Source organism: Ischnura elegans, chromosome 1 (genome assembly GCF_921293095.1).
Source record: "Ischnura elegans chromosome 1, ioIscEleg1.1, whole genome shotgun sequence".
In the NCBI taxonomy this organism is placed as follows: Eukaryota; Metazoa; Arthropoda; class Insecta; order Odonata; family Coenagrionidae; genus Ischnura; species Ischnura elegans.
The window spans coordinates 162,769,362-162,782,629 of NC_060246.1; the positions used below are offsets into that span (position 1 = coordinate 162,769,362).

Genomic DNA, 13,268 nt, shown 5'->3' on the forward strand with positions numbered 1-13,268 from the left:
TCAAATCCTTTGTTCTCGAGGAATGCATCTGAATCTAGGTTTACAGCCTCCTTCAACGCAGTGACATACCAAAGAAATTTTTTTCCTAAAATGTGTGGGTATGCTCCCGGCGTTGAATTGACACACACTGCCTTCAAAGCCTCGTCTTCAGACAAATCGTACTACCACGGAAAACAAAACGAACTTCTTGATATGAAAATCGCAGGAACCAAGGGTGGTGTTTTCCATGGTATAAGCAAAGTAATTAGGTATTACAGATACATTTTCCAGGCGAAAATAAAATTCTTACAGTAATATTATTACTAGACCCTTACCTCTCTGCGAGTAGACCTTTACCACTACTTTGTAGGAAGCAATGACGGAGCCTCAAAACGATTGGATTCGTCGTTGGATTGGAGTGGTCGTGATTAGGCGCACGAGAAGGAACCTAAGAGCAAACCGGCAGACGAGTAAGAAACGAAAAAATATGCAATTGTAATGGACGTATTTGCAGCAACAGCACTGCTGACTTCTCCTTTATTTTAAACTCATGGATACATTTTAATTCTAAAGCAATTATTTCTCAACGGATCAGTGCATATGAGATTTAAGGACTCGGTGCCTGTGGGGGTAAGTCCTCGCCTGCCAAACAGCAGGTCGCGGGTTCGAATAATGCCTAGGTAGATGGTCTCTATCCAGGGCATGGATGTTTGTTTTATGCTTTGTTAATTCCTCCGTTTTAAAGCCCTCAGTGTGCTGATTACGGGGAAGTTGGAAATTAAAAAAAAATATGATAAAGAAAAATAAAAATCTGGTAGGTAATGGATTTCATCTCAAATATGATCAGCTTGATTGATGAAAACTCAAATCTTTCACTTACACCGAATAAATAGTCCCCCTGAATGATAACGTAGTTGCAATATCATAGAATATGTTATAAATGCATATTGTTCGGATTTCCCTCGGTCCGGAACTATATAATATAATATAGATAAAAAGCAAAATTTGTTGTGTTCCGTACAGATTCATTAAAGCACTCGACCGGTTTCCACCTTTCCAGGTCATTATCAACAGGACCTCTTCATATTGGCCTGGAAAGGTTGAAACCGGTCGAGTGAATCTGTAAGAGTTTAATTTTTACCTATCATGTCAAGATTCCACCAAGTAACTAAGCCAACCACTGATTTCACGTAAAGTAACCAAACTCAATTTCCGTGCAGCGGATAAATAGGCGCCACTCAATTCGTTGAAATACTTTTGACTTAGACTGCACATACAAAGCAAGAAATACAGATTAATATGAATGAGCAAGTTGGTGACACTTGGACGTGATACGAACACGACGCTCAGAGGTCAATTATGCCACCAAGTCGGAAAAAAAATATCTCGTATATTTACACTTAAATATACCTACTGAAGTAAGATTATTGCGGTTCTCTAAGGTATATCAAATAATCGATAGCATGACTGAATAACTCGTCAAGAAGAGCTTCATTCCCACCTCCAAAATAAGATGAAAATCTTAGCCTTTTCATGACACGCTATTTCTTCACCAGGGTGAAGATCCTCATAGCTCATCTCGAATCATGATGACTCAAAAGTAAACCCTCTTCCATGTAATTCTGACGGAATTTTCGTGGTATTGTTCCATGCATGAAAAATTCCTTAAAGAATTCCTTGAAAAATTCCTAAAAGTTACATTAAATAGGTTAAAAAGGATGCAGAAGAGAAGAAATACGTCGCCATGAAAGGGATAGTGGATAGGAGAGAGAGGAATGGAGAGATGCGTCGAACCAATCGAAGGACTGTCGAGTAATGATGATGGCGAAACATTCAGCCACCGCTTCGTGCCGACTTTAGCGTTTTTACAGCACCGAATTAAAAATTCTTACGAGATCATCAAAATCTATTATGCGCAAACGATGGCCCAAGAGCAGATCTTAAAAAAAAACCGTCTCAGCCGCTACATTAACCTGCCGCGACGATCTTGCTAAAATGGCTCACGCGAACGCCCTTGGGTAGTCCTCCGAGTGGTGAAGGACGCACGGCAGTTCGCCAAGTGATAATGGCAAGGATGGCAGTCTTTCGCAGCTGAGCTCGAAAATGCTCTCATCTTGAGTATTACAAATGCGCGAGGTAAGTGTAGTACATTGGGGAACATGGATCCGAAGGGCCATTTCCAAACCACATGCTTCATGGGCGTTCTTTGAAAATTTGCGTCTCAAATACACTACATAAATGCGTTCGCCTCTGGTCGAATTTGAGGCAATAATTGAAATCATCGACCGTTTCAAACATTTTTTCGCAAAAATATAGGCGTCCTAGGATACAGATACACCAAGGATAAAGTTCGCTATGAACAAATATTTGGCATTTGGGTTCGAATCCCGGTTAAGCCTAATATTTTTTCATGTTGAATTTCATCCCTGGTGAATATCAATTTGCACCCGCGCGCATTACTGCGTACATAGTTACGTGTTTAATGCAAAACTCTTATAATATATTTTTGACAATAATTGAGTTATTAATTGAAAACAAATACACGCTGCTATTGCAATCTGAGGACATAATCGAATTCTGCGGGAGACAATGATCATGAGAACACAATTTTATTTCCATAAAGCACAAAAAATACGGCCTTTGCAGGTTGTTTTCCGATTAAAGGCATTTTCGACCGCTGCGCGACGCCACTCTGACAACAGTGTGCCACGCCCCCTTCAAGGTCATCTGTCACAGAAGGTTACCTCAAATGTAAATCAATGATCCACAAAGTGCATCATTCCCTTTCAATTATCCCTTTTCGAAAGTTGAACAATTAAAATGAAGGTTCGGGGGGGGGGGGGGGCTCGCACGACGTGTTTCAGGAGTATACGAAAAAAGCGCACAGCGGATAAAGCGCAAATATGGATATGTGCGAAGAAAGCGCAAAAGGTGACAGTTTATGGTAGGGGTTGCGTTACCGGGCAACGCACACGTGGAGCTGCTTGTAGGTTCGTCATAACGTAATACTGTAAAACTGTAAATATACTTAAAAAAGTTACCATTGACAAAGCTACACTTTTAATGATTATGGTTAAGCCTAATTATTCTGATAAGACTGTAAATATATTTTTAAAAGTTTATCATTGACGAAGCTATGTTCATGCTGATTTTAAACACGCCTAAATGATTAAAAACTATTTATGCATAATCATTTAGCCAGTACAAAGCCTGGATAAAGTGCGATGGGAATCAGAAGCTAATTAAATCGACATTTAATTGATTGTTGAAATATCCAGAGTCGTAACCACAAATAATATGCAACTTTTAATTTCCCTGAGCGTAACATTCCTTATTTCCGTACGAAGATAGGGGTTGGACTTCATTTGTTACTCCAAAAGGGTTGACCGTGCGCTTCTTCGCAGTGCGTTTTTTTTTTCGCTGAGCTCTTTTTTCGCGAAACTTGTTAAAAGGTTGTCACTGATAAAAATCAGGGACAGTAGTCCGCGAGTCATGAACGCGTCCTCAAGGAGCAATGAGGACATTAGCTCGCGTTAGTTTCGAGCGGCCAACTTGGCTCGTGCTCACTCAACGCAATGAGTCCCTCTCCTCTTTCTCGAGGACAATGGCGACTTGGTCCGCGTCCAAATCACGCCCAGTCCAAAATTGACCGCTTTTCCCTGCCGCGCCGCAACACTCATTTTTAGCTTTTTTTGATCGCTATAATTTCATGAAAAATCAATTCGGAATATTCAAAGCGGCCAAATCATTCACACGTGCCTGCAAATTGCATTTTGAAAAAGGTGATCAAAAATGAAGTATGACGCATGAAAATCGCTTAGATTGCTATTATCCCCCACAGCAAGAGACAAGAGAAGCTGCGGAGAGCCAGATTGGGCCATTGTCCGCTGTGGTTGAGTGTGGACAGCAGATGTGAATGCACGAAATGAATTCAAACACGACGTATCCCTGCCACTATGGTTTGAGATTATCGGGCTGGGTAGTTTGTAGTTCAATAAAAAAAGTGTCTATGGAGCTTAAATGGTATTGAAAGCTGAAAATCGGTTACCCGCCGGGAAGAAGCGCTTGAATTCAGAAAATCATTCACCAAAGGGTATAGGCCTTACATTTTTCACCGCGAATAGTTCGACAAGGAGGCGATGGATCGAAAAATAGGGAAAAAATACGAGTGCGCTTATTTTTCAAAGTTGAGAGATTAAGTTGATGGAGAGTGGGAACCACCCCTTGGTTCAACCAGCGAAACACCAATGATTATCTCCTAACGTTCAAAGGGATGAGCTTCAGTGCAGGATGGTTAATAAATAAATAAATATTTCTAAATTTTATATACCTATATTGATAAATATTTATAATAAATATAGACTTTAATTCCTGCGCACGCTCCAGCAGGTACAAGTATCCAGTACATGCAAACTCTAAACCGGATTATGAATCAGAAAAACGTATAACTTTCGAGGAGCGGTTGAAGGCACCAGTGGCGCAGCGAGGGGGGGGATTTGACGGATAAACCCCCCCCCCCCCCAGAGCTCAGAGAAAATTTTAAGTTAAATCAATTTTATTTTACTTAATTGGATTGATATTACCAATATAATAGCACAGGAATTAATAAAATGCCCCTCATAAAGCCGTAAAACTCAACATTTTGAACCATTTATCTTAAAATTCCGCTATTTATTAATCTCGCACCTACCGCTTATCCTGTTGGGTATTCCATACCCCCACACACCCCGGTATTAGTTGCACCCAAACCCCCCAACCTTAATTCCTAACTGCGCCCCTGGAAGGCTCTGGTCAAAAGGCGATTCGCCGAGGAATAGGAAGGGAATGTTTGAGGCAGAGATGATGTCTTGCGGGGCAGCAACAATCGCCCACTTCAAAACAAATTCCTTGCAAAAAAAAAATACGTCCACGACAGACTTAATGAGGAAGGACCTACATTGGATTGGGTGGAGGCTACTTGCATGCGATTGGATTCAGGCGGTGGACACTCGAGCATGCCGCAAAAGCGCCTAGATGCCAAATTGGGGATTAGGAAAAGGAGAGGAAAAACTAGGGGAAATTAGTTGCAGGCATCAACGAAATAAAAGAGAAAGCGCCACGAGTGAAAATGCACGGTGAAAACATTGGCATGCTGCAATTCCCAAATGATGTAAGCGTCACGGCAAAGATAAAAAGGGAGACCTTAAGAGAATTCTATTGATTATGGAAAAGCCAACGACCAGATATAAGCAAAATGAATGCAGAGTAAAAAATGAAATCGCCGTTATGCAACAGAGGAGAAGAACACCCTGAAATCAGAGGCCATAAACTCGAGGAGGTGGAGGAGTTTTGCTAATTGGGTAATTGCCGAGGGACCAACGGTGGATGAAGCAATAGGGAATGGAAAAGCCCAAGCGAAGAGGTTATTCCCCAAAAAGGGGACCCTTCTTGCGGCCGAAAGTATAAACGTCGACGCCAAGATGCAGCTTTATTAGGACTTGCAGAAGGAGCATGCTAGCTTTACGCTAGTGAGACATGGACGATTACAGAATCGGATAAATCAATGTCGGAAGCTTTTGAAATGTGTTGTTATGGAAGAATGATGATGAACAAATGGATAGATGTTGCGAGTGATGCAGAAGTTCTAAGCTGAGCAGGAGAAAAGTATTTTGAAAATCCTAGGAAAGGACGCGGAACAATTTAATCAGCCACACCTCATAAGACACAATGGAATAATGAAAATTTTCGTTGAAAGGCAGGTATGAAAGGCAAACGTAGGCCTCGGATTAGAAGCATGTAATGGGGGATGTAAAGCAGAGGGATTGTGTAGTTGTTAAAATATTAGAAATAATTATGATTTCGTATTTATTGATCGACCGAATTTAGAACCACAAAGCCCTCTCCGACAATTAAGTAGATGCACTCTCACATTTTTTTAAAACAACGAATTAAAACAGTTGAAACCCCGGTAAGACTTCACGCAAAGTATTGATTCATTAATTTTTTACTCATGAGGCAATGGCTACTTAAGACTGGACAATTAATACCATTTCAGTCTTACTGGTGGTGTTGCTCACGCATGTGGGAGTCGAGCCCGCGACCCTTGGGTTGCAGGCGAGGACTTAACACGGCTATTCAATGGACAATGAACTGAGTGGATGGCAGCGTCAATACAGCCTTAGGATAACTGACGACTGTCGATCATGATGCGAAAAACTTTTACCTGGTGGTGGGGCACTTCGTTTGGGGGGAAGGGAGGGATTTATAATGAGTTGCGGAATGTGCGCATGAAATAAGTTTAGCAACAACAGGAGAGAGAGGTGCGTAAATATAATATATGCGTGTGGACGACTTCCTGGATTGTTTCGAGCGTGGTTCCAAGGCGATGAGCATGAACATCGAAATTCGCCACCGCAAATGCCATCTGCTCTTAATTGCGACAGACGCATTACGTCCACCGATTAATCGAAAGCATGCTGAAAATAAAACAGGAAAAAAAATGCACTTTCAGGTCCTTAAAGTAAGAGTGAAAGGGTATCAATTATCCAATACTAAGTATTCATTACCTCATGAGTAAAAAGATTAATGTATCAAAACTTTGCTTGAGGTCTTTCCGGGGTTTCAGCCGGTTCATTTCGTTGTATGTAAACAATGTTTCAGCGGACGACTCGTCCATATTCATTAGGTTGGAAGAGTAATTTAAAAAAAACGTTGAGATGTAAATATGAACGATTACAACAATCAGGTTACTCAAATAATCAAATATCAACAATCAATCGGCCTGAAAGATGTATTTTTGGATCAAATGAGGTTTTTTTTTCCTTTAAAACGGGATTCCACGCATTGCTAAGTGTATACCGCGGATCTCGATCAAAAGTATTTTTTATTAAGCCTGATCTCAATGACCTCCTTAGCAAGGCTGTCCAAGACTTTGTTGGAACGGCGGGTTAATTTGGCACTATCCCACTTAACTTTGTTGTTCCTATTCATGCTACGCTCAGCCAAAGCAGACTTCTCGGACTTTACAAGTCTGCAATGCCTCCGATGCTACTTTATCTTGGCAGCTTCAGGAATTCTGTCTGATAAATTGAGCAGATAAATAAGAATAAATAGGTCCACCGTGTTTCGATCACGCGCCCAGCTGTTGAAATTCTGTGATCGCGACTAGACACAGGAATGCTGGGGCGAGCTCCGCGAGAGAGGTGTTAAAAACGGTAACTGTGACACTACTCCGTTTGTTGATACATGGGCAGGAAGACAGCAATGCGTTGTATATTGTGGGAATTTTGAGAAACAAACTAATGATTCTGGCAACAATACGGGCTCAGCTAGCCATGGAAACGTCCAGAAGATAGATCGAGAAGGGTTGAGGAAGGAAACGACAAGAACTGGAGAATGACGGACATCAGGAAAGGAGTGCAGGGAAGTTTCTCGGGTTTTCCACCGGTTAATGTTTTCCATGTCTCCCGACGTTTCGAGCAGCGACTTCAGAAGATCCCCTGAGGATGAACAGCAAGTCGAGGAGAACATCAACCGGTGGAAAACCCGAGAAACTTTTCTGCTCCTTATACGCCGGGAAAACCTAAGATCATACATCAGGAAGAGGGGATTGCATTAGTGAAGGAGGCAAATACTGGGAAGGATAGGATGAGAGGGTCGTCATGAAAGAGTTTAAAGGAAATGCTAGTGAAGGGTATGATATAAGACCCACGACATGTGATAATGGAGAAGAATGGAGACGGTGACGTCGGCGAGGAGGACGGAACGACGAAGTGCTGGACATGGTGGGTGGGGGAATGATGAGATACAGATTAGACGAGGGGTTTGGATGAAGGGAGTGGTGAGCGGTGATGGGGTGTTAAAAACAGCGTCGTTTAGGGTAGACTGTGAGCGAAGCGAGGGAGCGGAAGGAGGAGATGGGGGTTAATGGATAAGAGGAGGCCGCATTGAGTTTATTGTTGAGGGAACTCCAAGTTGAGGGGAGGGGCAGTCGGGGTGAGCTGCAGAATGCGTCTGCAGAACCACGTTTAACCCACAAATATAACAAAATAGGATCTTCAAGGCGGTATAAGAATATGCAGTCACCCACCCCGAATTCAAAAGTTTACAGAAGTCGCCATTTGTGTCTCTGATGAGCAGAGCGATCCGAACTTCACTGAGAAAGAAGCTTAAAATTGTATTGCTCGTAAGCTTGTCAATGCTATTCCTCGCAATTGCAAATACTAGACTGCCAGTTATTGGAAAAAAGTGGATCGCGGTCTGCTTACATCGCCGCCCTGCGGCCATTTTTGAATACCAATCAATAATCGACCGCAGTGGAAGCAGAAATTAACCTCCAACGGAATGGAATGGTGCCTGCTCAATTGCAGTCCCCTTCATTTTCATTATATGAACACCAATGCTGGAGGGACTCAGCTCCGTATCCTTAGTCGCCCCACAAGGATCAACGGACTCTTGATACGTCATCAGCCCCAACTTAAACAAATCTTCCACTAATTATGTCACAGCTAACCCTACTAGCGGTGGTTTTTGGAATTTAACTGCCCCTTATAGGTGTAGAGTGCCCGTACAATCCGTACGACCTATATGAACATGACGAAGATATTTCCGCCACTGAGAGACAGAAGAAGACTTCGAAAAAAGAAATTACGGTACAATGCATATTATGATGAGAGGTATGATGAAATGAGCTATGGCATGACGTATAGACACACAGCATTAGTACCACGGCATTATATCCGTTAAGTGATTTCAATTAAAACATCTGATTTCAATAAAATGGAATAGCTCTGCCTTGTTGCCTGAGTATATAATATTATTACTGCTTATGGTATTCGGTATACACTTTCAAATTATTAACTCACATAATAAATTATCAATATGTTTACAAATTGACTTCGTAAATTTATTTCTTGCCACTATTAACAGAATAATCAAATTATTTACGGAAAGTGAAAGCAATTTGCGAACCTTCAGGATTAAACAACACCTTTCCAACGACAATTCTAATGTTTACCCAAAACTCATTATTATATCTTGTAAATACAGCCTTTGAGATCATTACTAGAATCTAGTTAATTAATTTTTTTATTATACCTCTTATTGTGGGGTATCAGAACATCCGTGGCTATATTTACGGTACCTATACGGGCAGGCAGGCGTGATTGATATTCCAAATTAGCTTTGTTACAGCGTATCGTAACGTTACATATCTAGATAACATTGACTTAAATTAGTTCGAAAAAATACACATTGGCCCCCGAATATAAGGTTTTGCGATGCAATTAATGAGGTGATCGTTCTAGCGGATGGACTTCCGTGGAGTGGTCCCAACGTAACTGCCCTCGGTAACTAGCGATTCTGGGGAGTCATTTCGCATAGTCAATTATTCGCTGAATGTTTTCTAATATCTAATAATTTGCCGCTTAACCTTTTAATTGAAGTATTATGAAATCCATATAAGCCTATGAGATCAATGTTTATTACGGTATTCATTTGGTGCAAACAGAAATATGGTTTCGCTGTTGGCATGTGCCTTTCCCAAACAATTGCGGCAGAAATTAATCGAATGTCTTTCGCGAGGTAGTTAATCCCGTCTGATACCACACCGATCTGAGTCATCACCTACCTCAGTACTGAATATGTAACGACGGACTGAACCCCCAAACACTGAAGCCGGGTCGGGCTGTGAAACGCCGGTAGGGGTCTCGCTTCAAGAAGTCAGGGTTTGGTTAGGGTTGACCCTAAATGCAGTCTTAAATGTTGCCCTTAGTTCTCTGCGCAGCCACCTTGAGCGCTGTTGTTTACATTGGCTGCGTTCCGCTCGGCGTGAACCTGGCACAATTGAGTCGAGCGGACGCAGCGAACGGAGACTTCAACGCCCGCAGCGCACGAGGCGTGACAGCCCCACGGACACGTAGGTACGTCATCACGGAATGGATCCACAAAAGACAATTTGAAACTCCGAGCGGATTTTTCGAGAAGGGCCTATCCGCTCTTTGGGGCACTGCTGCGCGGATACTCGGAAGGAACGGACACCGAAGACGCTCACGTCACTATCAGAGGATGCGACCTCACTAAATTCCCTTCGGGTGGAACCCAATGGAATCAGCTGGAGGTGAACCTTCGGTTGCGAGTCGCCCTTCCCCCATAGGCCTCCAAAAACGTCTGCGAACTGCGCCGCGGAGTCACGGAAGAAAATCACGAGGTCAAAGGAGTGAAGGTCAGCGGGCGACGAACGGACCCCATTCGCTTCAGAGGCATAAACGGAATCAGCAGTCTAAGTACTCTACGGCGTCATCATTTCCGGTTGCCCCTGCGTAATTACGGAGCCAGCCATACAAAGAAAGACTTCCATCAATAGCGAATACAGATTTTACATTATGTGGAGGCAAGTTAAGTGTAGGGGAAGGTTAAGAATTTTAAATAAGGACGCTCCGTGACAAGTAAAATTTTAAATAAAAAATAAGAGTGCAAGATAATTCTTTTACAGAGGCTTCCGCGGTGAGTTAATTGGTGATTGGTTTTCGGGTTCATTCCGCATTGACTCATATTTTGCGGACGACAGTTTCGGGAGCGTTCCAGCTCTCGTCCTCGGGTCCAAATGATCTCTCTATCGTGAACAGATGGCCATCCTTTTCGACTGCTCAGCGCACAGTGGGCTCTTCAGTTGTTGAGTCTTCGCTGCAGAGCTGCAACCCTTTATAAAGGACCCGAAGACGAGAGCTGGAACGCGCCCGAAATTGTCGTCCGCAAATTATGAGTCAACGCGGAATGAACCCGAAAAACAATCACCAATAAGATAATTCTGTTTGGTAGTCATACATACAATTTCAGATCAATGCATCTGGTTGCCGGATGGATGTTCATGACGCACTGTGCCGGAAACGTTTACGCTTCGCCTAACTCAGACACACGAGTGCATTCGACGAGGGAATGGGGAGAATGGACTGCGTCGGCGCGCTTTCATCGTTCCTCACGACCATCGTCATCTGGATTGGAATTTTGAAATTTTCGTTATAACTCCTGCAGGAAAAGAATTGAAACTGTAATGCACATGAAACTGAACTACACGCGATAAAGGCCGTGTATAATATTCACACATGCAATGCATATTAATTTGCGGTCGCTAACACTGAGCGCTAATAACATATTAGATAGTGTAGAATTTTGAATTTCAATGTAAATTAATATTTACGTTAAACGACCTGAGATTCGTGAACGTCGATGAGATAATTATTCTAGTGGGAACGGAATGTTACAAAATAAAGAAAAGAATTTGACTCATTAAATGTCTGTCCAAGTGAGGCTAACACCTCTGTCGCCACATGCCTCGTGAATTGCCTAATTCCAAAATTTAAAATTTTATATTAAGTTACATAAAATGTCGATTCTAGTCGTGAGAAGTAAGTGAAACTTCTACCCTACGCTAGTTAAGATTTTGAAAATGAGGCAATTGAAATGTCATACTTTATAACATGACCGGAGAGAGAAATGTGATTAGCGCCACCAATTCTACAGAAAATTTCAAATTCCAATTCAGATGGCGATGACCGTGATGAAATACCAAAGCGTGCAGATGGTAGACGCAGTGTATTCTCTCCAGGCGCTAATCGTCACCTTCACTGCAAGAAGGCTATCTAATGTTTACCTGTAATGTAATGGATGGTGCAGAATAGATTTTCTAATAAATTTTACGCTAGAGCGTAATACAATGTGGACATCTGCAGCCTTCGACCATGTAAAAAAAATGTTGATTCATTGCCAGGGCAAAACATCGCTCTCGGCATTTAATCATTTCAATGAGGAGATTCATGAGGAGCTATCCCAGGACCATTTGCGTCACGAGCCTCGTGAACCGCGCTGTGCATGCACAACCCGAAACAGCTCGCTGAAAACCACGTCTCACAGATGGGCTCCTCAGGTGCTAACTCAAACAGCGTGTAGGTCAGTGGTGAGGGTGGACCTGTGGCAATGGGGGAGTGTGTAAAGGGGCGTTGTCTATCTGTTTACGTGTGTATCATGCGATCGAGATCATCGACCTTGTATTTCTGGCGTATTTGTTTACGCTCTGATGCTTAGCAGAATTTTTAGGCAGTGCAGCTGAACTTCAAGTGAAAAAAGTATTATTGTTTTACTTGAACAAAAGTATGAACCTGAAAAAAATTAGTACGCAATCCAAAAAAAACATAACATCACTTGGAGTTATATCCACTAAGTTAAATCGACTGAAGAGCCAGTGTGTAATTAATTAAGCCTATCTAAATAGTCTCAATGCCAACTTGGATAATGAGTAAATTAACAGGAACGCTGCCAGAATTTTTCTTTGGAGGAAGCTTGCGTCGAGAATATATGCTGCTTGTCAACACTGTTATCTTGTATCCATGCATCGGGTAACTGTAAATGAATCTATTAATTTCGTTCGCATAATGATAATTTCTACGCCGTTATTGGTTTTTTGACCTAAATGAACGCAGTTATATTTCCTTGGTCTCCGCAGGCGTTTTTTTTTAATGCGCCTGATTTTTCGAAAAAAAATATACTTTAGGCCCATGGCAGCAGTATTACATAGGTAGATACAATCCTATTTAGAGCAAATGTCATATCTGACGTGAGTGCAACACTTTAAATAGGGGAGAGAAAGACAGTGAGTGACCCCTTGGATGGCCGATGCCTCCTGAGGATATGTTCCGCGGGCAGTCGCCACAAGAAAGGAAAATCTACCCCCTGGCTACATGCTCGAAATCAGTGATGAGAAAGAGTTGACGGCCGAAGAGTTAGTAGGTTAATAAGCGATGGTAAAAAAAGAATGCCACTCACCTGGGGAGTAGTCGTCGGGGGCCTCGCCCGGGAACCAAACTCAGATCTCCGAGGGCGACGTCGAACCACACACCAAGTGAAGAAGCAGCAGCTCGAACAACGAACACAGAGAGCCACGCAAGAGACACTCGGCGCGGCACTGAACAACACAACAAGAGGGGCACAGCACAAACACACAGCGGACGACGGCGGCCTCCGCGTCGAACGACCTCCTTCCCAGCGATTCACTGACCGACTAACAGGACGCAGAGGGAGAGAGAGAGCTGGAGGGAGGGGGGGAGGAGGGGAAATCATTCTCCCCTCCCCCTTCCTAAGCGGAGCAGGGGAGGGAGGAGGTGGGGGAGAAAGTTGGAAGAAGAGCGCGTGTGAAATTCCTTGGTTGCATGTTGGTTAAGAGCAGAAAGTGAACCCAGCGAATCGAAAGAGAGCTGGCCGCAAGTCCAGCATACATACAGGAAGACATGTCACCACTTCGAGAGAATATTCTCGAA

The 13,268-nt window shown here is 42.8% G+C and overlaps 1 protein-coding gene across 1 annotated transcript in view; it reads right to left on the bottom strand.

Moving 5' to 3' along the window:
* The window catches only part of LOC124172835, a 94,790-nt gene extending 81,791 nt beyond the window's left edge, over nt 1-12,999 (bottom strand). The window contains exon 1 of the mRNA XM_046552332.1: nt 12,778-12,999. The gene's annotated coding sequence lies outside the window, so the exon portion shown is untranslated. The remainder of the gene's footprint in view (nt 1-12,777) is intronic.
* Between the last annotated feature and the right edge of the window lie 269 nt (nt 13,000-13,268).